Below are 16534 nucleotides of genomic sequence, written 5' to 3'. Positions count from 1 at the left end.
CAGAGCCCGCAGCCATGACCTCCTGAACTGGTAATGCTAGATTATCTCCATTGCTCAGCAGGCTGCTTCTTCTCCCTGGCCAGCTCAGCTGTTTGCTAACAGCATGGGTTTTACCACTGCCATTGCTCACAGCGCTTCTCAGGGCAACTATGTCCGTGCAATGATCACTGAAGAAATTCTGTATTTCACAAACTTTAATAAGATGCTTAAAGATCTCGGTGCCTAATTGTTGCTCTATTCTGTAACAAGTCAATACTCTAATTTGTCTTTCTGTTTTCCAGTAGAGATAAAATACGATTAAAATAGCTGCAGTTCCTCTTTCCACCTTCCCTTATGATTACTGGTGTGCAGCCTTCCTTCTAACACAGGCTTAACACCTGCCATTTTCTCTTTATTCCTCTTTTTGCTTCCCTGCCTCACACAGGCGAGCTGTACAGCTGAGGAAAGGCAGCAAAATCTGAAACCAAAAGAGCTTTATGTTGCAAAATCACCATTATCTTTGATCACGGTCCAACACTGAATCCTCCTGCGTCATTTGACTTAGCGTTAGTTAACTGGGAGTGTGTACCAGCTGAGGCTTCCATACAGAGAGGCTGTGTTGGTCCTTTGCAGGGAGTGACTGCCTCAACAGATGAACAAACTCAAAACTGTCTCAGGCTCTATAAGGGCAGAAGAGGAGATGACTAATGTAACCGGTCACGTGGAGTGGCTCCTCGCAGCACGAGGAGATGACTTGCACCAGGTCTGCCAGAGGAAAAAGAATGAACTTCGGAAGCGCCTCAGTCTCCTCACCTAAATATCCAAACGACCTGTTTGGTCAAAGAGACTGAAAGGGGCTGAAAGGCATTTTGGGATTGTAAGTGCCTGTCTCCATGCACATATATAACATCACAATTGTTTGGCAGTACAGTATCTGGAAGCACTTCAGGCATCCTTATAAGCATCTAATGATTTGACCTTGGCTTTTTGTTTTGTCTATGCTTTTCAAAATGTATATAGATCATTCATATTTTGTTGTAACTGTTTATATTTCTGAAGAGCTACATTCACATCTGAGGATTTGTACTATCTAAAATGAAAGCCCCAAAGGATACATAGTGTGAATGTGACTGCTTCTGCAATCCCTCACCTATTAGCCATGCACTTGAGAAGGTGGAGGAATCTAGAAGGGGGAGGGCAAAACCTCATGTTGGCTTTATCCAAACTGAAGGGTGCTGTGAACCACAACAGCAGAACAATGTCTCTCTGCAGAGCTGCCTCTGCCATTCTTGATATTTTGCTGTGAGAAATCTCTCTTTTAAAATTATATATATATATATATACACACATATATAAATATCTTTGGGTTTAAGAGGCTTACTTTCTATTTTCATCCATGTAATGGAAAAGGACAAACGAGGCTGTTGTCCATGGACAGCAGGCCCTATTGTCCCTGCTGAGTGCAAATGGGAGAGGATGATGATGACTTCCTTTTCTCCTTGGACTTTCTCCCCTAGGCTACCATTAGGCTTAAGAGTAGCATTCTAACTGTGCATGGCACCTAAGGGCAGGTTTGCTTTTGTTGTTTTGTCTACCTGTCTTGCTATCTACACATAAAATAGAGTCATCTGTTGTCACTGGTATACACACACATGTATACAGTGCATATACATCCAGTAGTACACTTGGAATAATCGTTGCTTGATGAAAATGCTCTGACCTGTTTTCTTTCCTACGTGTCAGCTATACCTACCTGGCAGCAGTACTCCTACTGTCAAAACAATCCACAGGCACTGAGCAGCGTAAGAGCTGTTCTGTTACCACTCCTATATTTTATGATACGAGCTGTCAAATACAATCCCTAATTTTGTTTTTTGTATTTATCACAGTAATAATGTGGTAAAATAATTTTCTATTCAGAAGAAGCAATTAAATTAAAAGTGAAGGCAGAACTAACAGAAAATCCGTGGGTTTTTTAGTCATGCAGCATTTTCCAGAGTGTTCAGTCATTTTTTTATGCTTCAATTATTACATGGAATGTGGATGTCTTAGTACACAGCTGCTGTGAAAGCACTGGTGATGCTCAGGGTCTGGGTATTCTTACTTGTACTTCTGAGAGATCCAAATCAAGGGTACCTTATAGTTTTGGTGAGCCCTAAAGAGTAAGTAGTATCATAAACCTGTTTATGGTTTCAGTGGGAAATTCTCCTTGTCTCCCCCACCCTGCCAAGCAACAAGCAATTTATAATGTTACAAGCATCAAAAATCATTTAACCCTGAGGCTGGTGTATGGTTTCCGTAGCTCTGTGTACCAGGACAAAGGTCTGTAGCATGAGAGGTGACAGCTCCCAGGTTTGTATTAAGCCCACATGGTAACGAGTCCAATGTGAATGGACTCAGAGCATGATTCTGCTTCCCTTTGAATTCAGTTCAGTGGATCTGGGTTGCTTCCTGCCTGGCACAGAGACTCTGAAAGGTCTGCAGACTTCAGAGAAAGAGAAGGGGTAGCAACCTGCCATCATCTCGGGTGCATCATCCCACCGCAAAATCTGTATGTGCTAGTTGCAAAAACTCCTTTGTGTAGAAGTGGAAAGTCATGTCAAGCATTCAGTTGAGCGTACTCTCTTACACAAAGCAAGCACAAGAAGTACTGGCACATCTCTGCTGTTATTATACCTAAGCTGCTTCTGAGAAAATCGTCTTCCGTATCTTCTTGGCCATCTCCTTCCTCTATTTGCTCCAATCTATACAAGCTTCTAGGAGCCTCTGGGGCTTGCCTGAGCACTCCCCTTTCCCTGCTTACGCAAAGGCAGCCAACAGTTACATGATGTTCCAGCCCTGGTCTTGCTTGAATGTTACCCAAGGACTAAAACAAAGTGCAGTGATTTTCTTTGAGTTCATCAAGCAGGTCTTGCAGCTCATCTGTACTCACAGATGGCTCCCTTTATATCCCAGGATACTCTTTTATCGAGAATACTTTAAAGTTATTAGTGTAGTAAATCCGTGTATCTTGAATTGTACCAATAAACTAAGTTTATCAGTTTAAGTCAACATAGGTACAGGTATGAAAATAAAAAGAAGATGAATACATTGACATATAAATAAACCTCTGAGGTCCTTTCCATTTTCATTCTTTCTTAAAGTGGTTTTGGGGGGAACTCAGTATTCACTAAGATTCGACAATTATCAGAGTGATATTCAGCTTCTAAAGAGAAAGTAGCAGAAGTGGTTAGGCTTTGGGGTGGTTGATTTGCCTCTTTCAGATTGAATAATCACCTTTGCCAATGATAATGCTCTGCTGTTTGAGGCTGCCAGGAGTTTTGTCTTGGCTGTATCCATGTGGTGCTGCTGCCTGTCCCATTCGGTCTCCAAACATGAAGGCTCAATGACACTTCATGGCAAAGGTCTGAAAATCATTGCCTGGATTCCAGGTTACTTGAAGGGAAAAAAAGCAGAAGTTCTATTGATCTTTCACTGTGAGGGTGCTGAGGCGCTGGCACAGGGTGCCTGGAGAAGCTGTGGCTGCCCCATCCCTGGCAGTGTTCAAGGCTAGGTTGGATGGGGCTTAGAGCAACCTGCTCTAGTGGAAGGGGTCCCTGCCCATGGCAGAGGTTGGATGAGGTTTTGGGTCCCTTCCAACCCAAACCATTCCATGATTCTACCACATGTGCAGTTTTACTACTGAAGCAAGCTCCAAAACAAGCTTATTTGTGCTGCCCCTCTGCTTTGGCAAATTCACCCGCACCACCAGTACCAAGTAGCTTAGCGTGTGCAGTGCCACCAGAACCCGAGCCGTGATACAGGGGAGTCAGAAGTGAAGCCTCCATCGGTAGGATGTGTACAGAGAAGAAACCACGTAATTAACGCCATGAAATGCCCTTTAAATGTATTTTTGTGTTTCTTGACACATTTTGCCTCTCTTACGTTTTAAGGGGAGATGGAGAGCACTTTGGCATTAGCCGTTTGCGCAGTGGGATGTTCTTTCAGCACTTGCTGGGGAACGCAACTTTCCAGTGTATTTTTGCTTAGCTCTTACAACACATCCACCTGGGCAGCAATTTGTGCGCGACTTCCAGTCAGCGACCCCGCTTTGACAAAGAAGGAGCCTTATTTTCCTTCCCATCCCGGCTTTGCCAAGCACAGACATTTGAAGCCCGCGAGGCAGGCTTAAAAAAACCCCACCTACATCGCACAACCGGCTTAAGCCACGATCCATAACGTTAAGCTCATGGTTTAGTGAGCTGTTACCAGAGACTGGGAACCGGGGGCAGGGTCTCACCCCGCTCCCAAGCGCTGCGGGAAGATGGCGGCCCCTTTAAGGAGGCTGACCCACCGCCGCCTCCCCTGCCCGAGACACTCGCAGTCGAAGCAGGTGCATGCGCAGTGCGCTGGCAGGCTGGCGCGCTTGCGCAGTCACCTGCCGGTTGCTCCCCCCCCCCCCCCCCCTTCCCCACTGGTACATCCGGGTCACCGCCCGCCCGCCGCCCGGCCGGTGCCCCGCGGTGCCGTGCAGCTCGCGCCCCCTCCCCCTCCTCCTCCTCCCCCTCCTCCCCCCGGCGCCGCCGCCGCCGCTGTCGCGCCCTGCCCTGCGCGGGCTCCGGCCGCGCCGCTGCTGTCGCTGCCTCCGGCCGAGCGGGGCGAGGCGGCGGCCCCGGCTCCGGCTCCGGCTCCCGCCCGCAGCTCCGTCCGCGGGCGGCTCGGTGAGTGTCAGCGGCGCGGAGGGCGGGGGGCCGGGCGCGGCGCTTCATCCTCGCATCGCCCCCGGCAGCGGGGCCCTGCCTGCCCGCCCCTCAGGGGCCGCGGCTCCCATCTGTTGCTCTCGCCCTCCCCGGCGCTGAGCACGCTTCCCCTCCGCCTCTCCGCAGCTCCGCGCCCCGTCCCGCCGCAGCTTCGCCCCGCAGCGCCGTGCGCTCGGCCCCCCGTGGCGCCTGGCGGTGTGAGGAAGGGGGCTGCGGCCTCCGGCGGCGGGGACAAGCGGCGGCTGCTGGGTGGGGAAACCTCGCGGATCGCCAGGATCTACCCCGCGGTAAATAACCGTCCGCCGGGGCGCCTTCCCCTCGCCGCGGCGGGGGACATGGTGCGGGCCCCCCGCCCGTCCGGTGCGCAGCGCGGAGAGGCCGAGTGACAGCGTTAATGGTTAACCGGGAGGAGGGGACCTCGGGAAGGGCCACTGCAGCCCTCCCGACTGTGGCTGAGCCGTGCCGTGAGCGCAGAGACCGCTGCGAATTTGTCACAGTCAGGGTGTATCCTGCAGGTCTGTGTGCTGCAGCTGTGATGCTGGGGCTGTAGCGGCAGGTAGGGTTAAGGTGAGCTAAGGAGCTGTGACGGGAGGGTGTTGTTTCTAACCTGTTCATTTAAATAACTGATAAAATCAAATTGTAACTGGATTTTGTTTCTTTGCTGTGCTGTTCAAGAATAAGGACTTGTGCAACTCAGTTCTATTACTTTCTGTTTTACTGGTATTTAATCTTATGTGGTAGTAAAATATAAGGAGCTTCTACCCAGAAACATTTCAGATACCAAAGAAACCAAGAGACTATTATGAAGGTTTTTGAAGTGTTCCTGAATATTTCTGTTCCATTGCATCTGTGTCCTGGTTCCAAATGTCAGGGGCAGTGTGACAGCTGTCCTTCTGCTGTGATACTGGAGTCTTACTGACATGTCCAGCCTGTCAGTCCGAATTTCTTTTAGCGCAGTATAGAAATACAAGTGTTGAATAGCATGTATGTTAATTCTCAGGCCAGTAGAACGTTTTCTAGATTGATCTAATAATCTGTGTTCCCCTTTATTACTGTTTCTATTGCTAAAAACTGCAAAGTCTGTTTTGCTCAGAGTTCCCCCCCTTCTGACACAAATGGTTTTCTTTTTTTGTGCACTGACTGCATGGACTTAAAATACAGCTTTAAGTAAACTGGCATTTTCTGTAGTAGGTTCTGGCAGCATTGGACAGAAGACATTTTAGTCACTGTACTGAGGTTACTGTAGTCAAGTTTGGAATGTGAATCCAGATTTCGAAGGTTCCACCTAACAAATATGTTTGTTTAGCAAGCTGTGTTGTTTTGCAAAACGTCTTCAGTTCTTTGTGGCAACTTTAACAGCAAAATCCTGAACCACATGAATAAGATATGGCCGTTTCAGGAAGTAGGAATGGGTTCTTTCTGGCATACAGAGTATTCCATTGCTGACACAGAAGCTTTATGTAGAAGGTAAGGGGTTTTATCCAAGTCACACTGTCGGATTTCTTATTGCATGTGTTAACTGTCAGGGAGTAGGGGCTATAGAAAGAAGTGATCCAGAATCTGGTTTAAAATACCCCTGTCACTCACTATGGTTACATGAAGGTAAGGAATAAATGTGATCCCATCCGTTATACAACTTCCATTTGTCATCAGGTGCTCTAGATTTTCTTCATTGTTCGCAGTTTAGCTGGGGCCACCTGAGGTGGGGGATTACTGAAGAGATTGTCTTTTGGAATTGAGATTGTCTTTTGGAATTCTCTGCCTCTTCATATGAAACCTCTCCTGTGGGAACCTCGCTGCCTTTAGAAATGTGATGTTCTTGTGCACGGAACTGTCCTGTCCTCTTCTCTGGGTTCTGTGGGAGTCTTAATGTCTGTATAGAAAAAGGAAGCAGTTTTGTTGTGTCTTTCAGTAGTTGTATATCTTAGCAAAATAATTGCTGTTGAAATTGGTTGAATGGAGTTGGTAAAATAGTTTAGGGACAGTTATATGGGAAACTTCAGGTGTCTGTCACCAAGCTTCTAACTGTGCTTTCTAGACACTTGGAATTAATCCTCTAAAGAGACAGAAGGGTGGGGAATATTTGTGTTGCTGCTTACTGAATTATTGAGTGATATGGTAACAGGAATTGGCTCTGTCATTTGGAAAAGCATATGTAGGGGCCACTTTGGTTTCTGTAGCTGCCTAGGCACAGTAAATATAAATGGTTTTATTCTCCCTGTGTATCTGGGAGAATAAAGATACACAAACAGCCTGCAGTACCCTTGCTGCCTTTTCTTTTTTGTTACTGCCTGCCAGCTGGGGGCATAGATGGAACTAATGATACCCTGTAGTAGAGACAGGCAAAATGAAAGCTTACGTGCAAGAAGTCAGATCTGTTTTTTAAGCAGTCAGGTCTATGTGTGTGTTGTTTTGTTTGTGTTTTTTAATTGAAGAAATAAGATTTGTGGTGTGAATCAGGGTTATCACCTTTGGCCTTCCTAAAAGCTTGCTCTCTTGTAGTTACACCAAGAACTTTAATCATTGGTATAGATAGATTTAAGTTGAGAAGAATGTCTTCTGTCTGTTAAGGTAATGTTAATGACCCTGAAGTATATTATAACTCAATTTTATGAGAACTACTCCTTGTAAAAATGTTTGAAAATGTATCTTCAAAGCCGAAATATTTTGTGTTGTCAAATTACATCTCATGGGCTCTCAGCTGTAAGCAAATGTGCTGCAGGCAAAGTATGCAGCCCAAGTGAATGCATGTGTGCTGAACCCACACAGGGTTTGAAGGCAGTGCCCACTCCTGTCCTTACACCAGGAAGCAGTGCCATCACAGTAGTCACTTTGGTCCAGCTGAATCCCTCCACGTCTATCCACATGGCTCCAGAGGTGATGAGGGCGAGGGGACTGGGGATACGGGGGAAGCTGTGCCTGGACTGGAAGGAGTTGTGTGCTGGGGAACGTGAAGCCTCGGCACTGCTTCCTGGCTGCCGCACCTGAAATCCATGCACCAGTCAGGCAGGGTGAGGTTTGTTCCAAATAGTTTTACAGCTGTATTTAGTGGCCAGTTGTAGGCACCTTTTGACCTTGTTTCTACTCCTGTTCACTTGCATATGTCGAGAGCATTTTGAAATAAATGGAGGGTTTTCTTGCTTACCTTATAAACATTCCCTTAATATTAATCTATGGACCTATAAGCTCAGGTGTATTAGCATTTTTTTCCATGTGATTGTGGAAAATCTAACTACCTACCTAATGTGGAGAAGTCTGCTTTTCTCTTCATGTGTGTGAACATGGGAGCTTATTTGATCGGCTTTAATGTCAGGATCTCTTAAAATTCACCTCTGTTTCCCCCCTCCTGTTATTCAGGAATGTTCTTTGGAGTGCCACAAGTTGGCTGCTGCAGCTGGCAGAGTGTTTCAAACTGTCTCAAATTTGCTGAGAGTCATAGACTCTGTTATATAGGCACTGTTTGACGTTTGCAGTTCCAGTGCTTACTGGAGAGATGTGCATTGCAATTATATAAACAGCAGAGCCTAACAGAAACCAACAACAGTGAGCAGTTTTTGAACTGACTAGGTAAAGCTGAAGGTATTTTTATGTACAGCCTTTTCTTCTGTGTTCCCCATCTTCTGTGCTTTTAATGACATTCTTCTTTTTCAAAATGGCATTTTGTTGTCTGGGTCACATGAAAGCCTGATGCACAAACACCTTTGCTGTGGAAACCGTGAAACTAGTTACAGACAAAGCATATTGAGAGGTGTACATAAAACAGTGCATGCTTTTTGCCTTTCATTCATGAGAGTTTGATTTTCAAGGTAGTTGTAGATGTGAGATAAAGTTTGACAATGTCCTGCTCAGTGTGTGTGGCTTATAAACTCGCATCTGTTGTTATGACCATTGACATCTGGCTATACTGCCATCTTCATTAGCTGTTCCTACTGAATCAGGTGGTCTTGGTGAAATGTTTGGTAATTTACCTCTGGTTAACTCTGGAAATATTAATACTGCTCATGGCATTGATTTGTAAAAGGATTTTTGGTACCAGACCTAATGTTTTGGAGTGTCCTTTAAGGTGACTTTATGAGCACCTAGAAAAAGGGGGTTTATGTTTCTAGAACCTCGACGAGGATTGGCTCATTGGTGTCTGTCACAAATGTGTTATTTGCCTTATTTGCACTAACCTGAAGTTCTGGTATTGCATTTGAGAAGTGATACATGACTGACCCAACCCAGCATCTTTTTTTACTACACAAATGTCATTGTGGGACTGTAGGGGTATTGGGGACTAAATAGTTCTGAAACAGAGATTGTACAGAAGTACAATCTCCATGTCTATAAAACAAGTTTCCTTTAATAATGTATGCAAGGATTCATTTTTATTCTGCTAAGTGGAAATGGTCCATGGTTTGTGGGCTTGTTTTTTAAGTGTTTGGCTGATTCTCTGGCTTTTACCTACAGCACTTGGGATTCCCAGGTGGTCTCTGTGCAAATAGTGTAATTAGGTCTGGGACAGCTTAGCTTGTGAGAGTGAGTGTGCTCAGGTTGGTGTGGCTGTAGCTACAGAAATAGCTCTCTTTGCAAAATAGGCCTTTGTCTGCCACCCACACCAAAACCTAAAGCTTGATCCTGTAGGCAGTTAATACGTTTGTCTGGAAGCTGATTCCCATCAGCAAATGCTTTACCTGAATCAATGACTACCAGGCAAAAAGAGTTTTCTATGGGTAATCACTTTCCATATAAGAAAGCCCAGCAGAACACTGGCCTAGATACATTTTTAAAAGCACTTTTTTCTTCAAACTGCGGGGCTTAACCGTTCCCCAGTAGCAGGAGGCTGCTCTGTGAGCAGATTCTGTTTAACTGGCATGGTTCAAAAGACTCTTAAATTCAGCCATGAGGCAATTCTGGTTCTCCTTTAGTAGCAGATGATTAAATTAAATGGAGTGCTAGCGTGAGTAACTTTTTCTGGTGTGCTGTACAAGGTAATAGATGAGTTCTAGGAGCCCGAGTTGTAAATTAGCTGACTGGAAAGCCCTGTTTCTGTGACGAGTGGCTCTAGCAGTTGTATAACTTCAAAAGTTGGGTCTAATTGTGTATTCTTCCAGTCAGGTGTGGCACTGGGTGATGGCTAGGTCTCCTTTTTATTACAGCAGTCTTGAGGGTAGCATCCTCACAGGGAAAGGGAGCTCTTGTCTTTTTGTGTTTGACAACAAAGGGGTCTGTTTCATCTTCTGATGTACAAATTAATTTGACCTTTTTACTGCAAAAATAGTAGTAGTTTTTTTGAATTCTAGCACTGCTACTCTGACAAGCTGTAAGAATTAATAAGGAATGGATTCATAGCTCCTATTTTTATAAACAAAACCTTCCTGTTTAATGTTCCTGAAAGTGAAACTTCTCAGGCAAAGCGCATTCTGGGCATGAAAAGCCAGTTCTCTTCTTTCTGTTACATTTGCACCTTTTATGTGCTGAGACATATGGTTATTTGAGACTGTTCATTCTTAATGTGGAAGTGAAATATGTAACCGCTGGACTTGATGAGGCTTTATCTCAAAGATAAAATTGCTGACCTTTTATCTAAATGAAGATCAGAGACAAGGCAGAGCCTTACGTAAGGATTGCTTACGGGTAGTAGTTAATTGAGTTAAGAGTTTAGATTTCCTGCTTGTGTGTAGAAGTCTCATGTGGGGAGACAGGGATCTATCACCTGATCAGGCAGTTGTGTTGTTAGTTTTGACTTGGTTTTTTGCTCTGTGTACTTCTTGAGAAGATTACTTGCTGCTTGCTCCCATGTGCAACTGGCTAAAGTCATATCCTCCCGAATGCTTAACTAGTACTTTAAGTGCTTAAGCTGTTCCTTTACATCTTCGAGTTCAGAGCTGAATTGATTTTTTAGCAGTGGTAATAGAACAACATGACCTAGTTGGTATGTCCAGGCTTGAAGTTTGGAGGATGATCTCACAAGAACTTGAAGTAAGCTGACAAAACCCGTATTATTTTCTTATCTTTTCTGGTTTTAGCAATGTTCAAGTTTGTGATGGAGAAACTCTTCCTGTAACTATGGCTTCTTAATAAACATGGGGCAAAATCTTGTCCCAGTGGGGAACTTGCTGTAGGTGGGCCTGGCAGTAAGTCTAGTAAATGGCAGTGAAGGAGGCTACTGATTAGGACCTAATACTTTAAGCAAATAATGTTATATAATATTGATGTTAATATTGTGTCAGGTTTTCAGAAGAATTTCGGTCAGACTACTTCAGTAGGTGCCAAAAGTGGGGTTTGGAAGCAGATGTTGTAACTGGCGTCTTAAAATCTTTTGACAGCTCTTCAAATGGTTCTAGTGTGCCTCAGCTTTACAGCAGAGTGTTTTTTTCAGGGCTTGTGCCTCTTGCTTTGCTTTGCTCCCTCTCCCTAGCCCAGGATGGACCTCAGCCTGACCCCATTTACAGTCCTGTGAAAACTCATGCTCTAATATTCATGTATGCAGCCAGGAAGCATGGGAGAAGAAATGAGTTTGGATGGAGATGACTGAGGTGAGGAGCGATGGCAGTTAACTGAACAGCAGCTTACTCTGTGCTGAAAGCAGGGAAGAATATTAACTAGAATCTGAGACCAAGCTGGGGAGAGTAGTTGTTCTAAAACTAGCAGAGAAGTTGGTCTGGGAGCTTGTTGGCTGTGTGCAGAGTATCAGTCAGGTACAGAGGGAGTGTGTGGGTATGATGCTGCTTCTCACCCAGCATCCTGGGGACAGCAATGGAAATGGGGATTTGCAGGACAAAGAAAATGCATGAAAGGGAATTGATGGGCTGGACAGGAGAAGTAAGACCAGGAGCTGGGATTTTGTTAAGAAGGCAGATAGTTCTGTTGGATAAGGAACTTGGGATGTTAAAAGTAGAGTAAGAAAAACTGTAAGGAAGGGACTACAGTGAAATAAATCATACTGAGTTTTGTCCATTGTTGTTAGTAACCACCGTGTCTTCACCACTTTAGCTTAATACGTATCTCCAAGTGGTGGAAATTGGTATTGTGAGCAAGTGGTTCTGATTGTGATGATGTGCCATGTAGCTATGAGGATGAGTTGTTCAGACTCATCACCTAGTTAAGAGTTTGTACTTGGCCTTCCTTGTTAGGCTGCAAAACAGTGTTCAAAAGTAAAGAAACTGCAGAAAGCAAGCAGCCTTGAATACATAATCGTGTGCCAGTTCTTCTGTTAGGACCCTTGCTTTATCCCTACAATGAAGTGGCTGGTGCTGGTGAGTGAACAAGTGCTCAATAGTTCTTCATTGCTTAGTACTGTACTGTGCTCTTGCTACATTGCTGCAGAGATGCAATGAATTTCCTCTTAGAGAATCTGATGCTGCTCTCTGTACAGTTACTTATTATCAGAATGGTCTAGTGAGATGAGGAAGTGGTTTGTTTCCTATTTCACATGAGGACCAAAGGCACAGAGAAGTTCAGCTGTTTTTGCGTGGTTAGAAATGACTGGAACCTGAGTCTTTTTAGACTAGTTTACATATTGCACCCACATCCCCATTGAACTTGCTAGTTTTCTCTTCCTGTGATTCCATTCTAATGCTGTAGTCTTGACTTCACAGTTACGTTCATTCTCAGTCTCCTTGGACTTGTAGCTGCTGTAACCATACTGGAGAACATGGCAGTGCTCAAGGTCATTCTGTAAATCATAGCAGCAGCATGTGGCCATTTAATTTCATCCAAAAGGCAACGTTATTTCTGGTTTCTTCTTGTACAAATCTGTTTCTTTTTCAGAGAAACAAGGAAGGATTAATTCAGGCATTGTGTACTTCTGAACTCATATTCTGGTGTTAGTAATGCCTGCTAACTTTTGGTCTTGATGCAGATGGATGCATTCCTTAGATGTGCTGCAGTCACACAGCTTTAGGGCCGAACTGCTACTGGTTTTAAAAATATGCTTTTTAGAGTTTAAATGCTATGGCAAAGTTGAAGTGCTGCAGCTTTGTTAACAGAACTGTGGGCAGTGAATTCCTTTCTCATAGTTATGGTGAAAGAAGGAGGAATGAGCTGATTTTTATATTTCAGTTGGGGGTCTCTGTTGTCCACATAGATCTGCTTAGCTGTTTAATTTGACAGATAGTTCTGGGCTGCTCCAGCCACTGGAAGGAAGGAACCAGAAGCTCTTTCTGTTCTGTAGAGCCTTGTGGCTTCTCAAGTTTCTCTTTAGAAGCAGAAATGTATCAACCAATGTAAGAAGTAGAAAGCTGCTGTTTCTCTGCTGTTAGAAGGAGGGGTAAAAAGTCTTTAGAGAAACAGTATGAATGAGGCTTATGTTGGTTAGAAAACTGCACAGTATATAAAAAAAGAAAGAAGTCTTTACTCCTGGGTAAAGAAAAGAACAGCCTCTGCTGATGGAGCTGTGTTTTTTTGCCTTTCCTTGCCAGGCCTACTGTGTTGGCTTATGTTCAGTTAATATTTGGCTGATCAGCTTTGCAGCTAGCAGGGCTAGGAACGCTTTTGCTGTAGATTAAGTTTGGTGGAAACTTGCTTTGTCTTGAAAGCATTGCATTTAGTGGTAGTAAACCCCTTTTTGGGTCTTAGGGTAGAGATTTTTCTCCCCTGTTGGGGAGGGGAATGATAGCCAGGAGTGCTTTTGAACTGAGGAGTCAATCTGTACTCTAGGTTTCTTAGAGTGCAGCTGGCTTCTGATGTGATACTGGGTCCATGACAAACAGTGTTCAAACTAGAGGTACTTTCATGTGGAAAAGGACCCCTAAACAAAGATTTTAAACAATAAGAGCCTCAGGTGCTGTTTTCTGGCCTTACGTTGGCTTTTTGTGTGTTTAGTTACGTGATGTGTCAGCTCTGCCCACCTTTACCTCTGTGGGTGGATTTATGCAATTGAAGTATCTTCAGTTCAAGTAAGAATTGTAGTGACACTTCATAAAAGAACGTGAAGTGCAACATGCTGAAGCACAGCTACGTGTGGGTGAGTCAGGAGGGAGCTGGGAGTAGCAGCACTAAAAAAGAAGGAAGTACAGTCATGATAAAACTTTGCTTAAAAAGGAATAAAGAAAAGAAACCCCCCCCCCCCCCAACAAACCAACAACCATCTGTCTCAAGAGGATCGGAACGCAGTAAGGTGATGTAGTTTGTGTCTGATAGCTACTCTCTGTGTATAGATTCTTATGTGTTTGTATGTCTGTAAACGTGTAGCCATATACTTGCATTTGTGTCTCCACACCGTTCAGCGTTGTTTCCTATGTTATATCTCAATTAGGGCAGTTTGTATCCCAAGCAGATTTGAGCTGATGTAGAACCCACATTCTTTTTTTTAAGCAGCTAATATTTTAATTGCTGGCCAAAATACTTCAGTGATTTTGCAGCCTCTATTTCGGTACCACTGATACAGACTTTGCTTCTCCTCCTATTGCATCTGTTGAGGGCAGAACCTCTCTGCCGGTGGACGAGCATCAGGGCATGCTCTGTGCTGCTGACAGTTGTCAGGATATAATAAATACCAAGTACAATACAGTTCAGTTTTCACAGTGTGTTGGCTTTACAGCACTGCCAGTGTGATTCAGTGCTGCTTAATTTTGTGTTGTTGATGTATATGCATTAGCTTCAGAAAAAGAAACCCGGATCACTTACTAACTTCAAGTAATTTGTGTTTAGCTTCCACAATTCTATAGCTTTTAACTTCCTCAGAGAACATGTCGTCTTTGGTCTTAGTATCTTTGCATATCAAAAAATGAATTTGAAAGCCAAATGCTGTCTTTAAAATGAAAAGCACAATTGTGCTTAGAACTGGTCTGCTTCCTGGTTCTGAATCAGTGTTAGAAAAAAAACCGACTACATGTATTTACTTTAGTGCTGGTAAAATGCTGCACTTGGCAAAAGGATTGGGGTTTTCATTTTTACTGTGTCATAAATGAGCACAGATCTGAATTAACTGTTCTAGATACTTCCTAATAACATAATCATAAGAAAAATAAGCTATTTTATGTTGATACTTCAGCGTATCTTTTGTTTCAAAGGACTGTGTTCAGTCTTAATTTGAGCTGATGTTACAACTCGGCTTTGGAAGTTCAGCAAAATAAAAAATGAAGACAGTGAGTGTAACCCTTGTTAGATATGTCTGACTAGTCATCTTAATGTCTTGTACCCTAATTCTTTAGGGTGTTTGTGCTCTTACATAGTGTTTTGTTCGATTTAATCTCAGTTTAGTTAAGGTATTTTCTTTCCATTGCCCTAGGGGATCCTGAGTACGAATTTACCCCACTTCATTTACTGCCCTTCACTGAAGGAGGACATCTCATAAAATTATTTTCTTCTCTTACCAACCGGTTATTGTGTGTAACATCATCTCTTCCTTACTCCTCTCAGCTGTGTTCTGCTTCATAAACTGCTGAGGTTGCTGTTAACAGGATAGTCTGTGAACGCTGCAGTACAAGTAACCGGAAGGGTTCATGCTCTTGGGTTGTGTCTGATCAGATAGTTTCACTCTTACTGCTTTGTCCTTTCTGATCCTCTTTTATTTTTGGCGTTTATGTGGAACCTCTTGCTCATACTTCAGGAAATACCTGACATAGATCACATTCCTTGTGTTATCTTTTGTTTTTACCAACCATACTTTGCTCTCCTTTATTCTTGCCTGAATACTCATGAACGCAAGATGTTTAAAGTAACTGTTACTAGGAGCATCTAATTCGTTAGTGCAATAGCTCTGGTTATTATCCCAGTCTGCTTTGTAGCATCATTAATACTTGTAATCATCTCTACAAAGTTGAGGCTACAACTGCCTGAAAAGGAAATTGTTTGAGTTTTGTCTCTGAACTTTCATTTTTTATTTCCCCCTGTCCCTCCTCCTGCCTGAGCATGTCCAGGGATCATGGGAGGATGCGCATTAGGGGCTGTTTTCCAGTTCTGAATGTGAGGCCAGAAGTGCAGGCAGGTTTCATTTGAACTGTGCTTTAGAACTGAGGATGGTTTGTTGAACAGGACATGGCTTTTTCTTTTCCTTCCTTTACGCTGTGGTTCTCAGGGTTTCTCAGGTCTTGTAATTGGGGCAGACTTTGTGCCTGTGGTAGTCTGGTTTTCTGACAGACACTCCTTTTACGTCTGAGTAAAGTTTACAGCGCAGAAACAAACCTTTATTCTTTGCAAAGAGCCATGAGCTGCATTCCCATCCTTTCTGAAACAGTCCTTCCAGAAAAAGGAGAGAATTCTCACTTCTGCAGCAAAGCTGATCTTCAAGGTCAATGCCGCAGACTTTTCTGGTATGATTTGAGGAGAAGTAGTAAATTCATGATCTCCTATTGTTTTTGTTAACTAGGATAAGTGCTGTTCATCATAGGCTGCAGGTAGTACCTCTTGAAAGATGCAACTCATTTGTCGATGTCTGTTATTGCCTGAGGCTTTAGAATGGCATACATTTCTTAGAATCACAGGTTTGGGTTGGAAGGGACCTTAAAGCTCATCAGTTCCAACCTACTGTCTCATCAGGGACAAACTCCTACTAGACCAGGTTGTTCCAAGCCCTGTCCAACCTGGCGCTGAGCACTGCCAGAGATGAGGCAGGCACAGCTTCTCCCAGCAACCTGTGACAGTGCCTCAGTTCCCTCACGGGGAAGAATTTCTTCCTTATACCTAATCTAAATCTCCCTTCTGTCAGTTTAAAGTTACTCCCCTTGTCCTATCCCTACGTGCCCTATGTAAAAAGCTCCTCTCCAGCTTGACTGTCATCCACTTTTAGATACTGGAAGCTGCTCTAAGGTCTCCCCAGAGCCTTTTCTTCTCCAGGCTGAACAACACCAGCTCTCTCAGCCTGTTTCCAGAAGAGAGGTGCTCCTGCCTTT

General features: G+C 44.0%; 1 protein-coding gene across 5 annotated transcripts in view; it reads left to right on the top strand.

The window, feature by feature from the left end:
• The window catches only part of CYRIB (CYFIP related Rac1 interactor B), a 102199-nt gene that overhangs the window by 19163 nt on the left and 66502 nt on the right, over positions 1 to 16534 (top strand). The window contains exon 1 of one of the 5 annotated variants that reach the window (XM_065668958.1): positions 4481 to 4679. The exons of 1 other annotated variant lie outside the window; for it this stretch is intronic. The gene's annotated coding sequence lies outside the window, so the exon portion shown is untranslated. Of the gene's footprint in view, positions 1 to 4480; positions 4680 to 4852; positions 5006 to 13780; positions 13819 to 16534 lie in introns of those variants that run through there. 3 more of the 5 variants (XM_065668952.1, XM_065668954.1, XM_065668955.1) reach the window with 3 other exon arrangements.

This window comes from Lathamus discolor, chromosome 2, assembly GCF_037157495.1.
Source record: "Lathamus discolor isolate bLatDis1 chromosome 2, bLatDis1.hap1, whole genome shotgun sequence".
NCBI lineage: Eukaryota > Metazoa > Chordata > Aves > Psittaciformes > Psittacidae > Lathamus > Lathamus discolor.
Note: the sequence above shows the minus strand (reverse complement) of the source record. Positions and strands in the feature narration are given on the sequence as shown.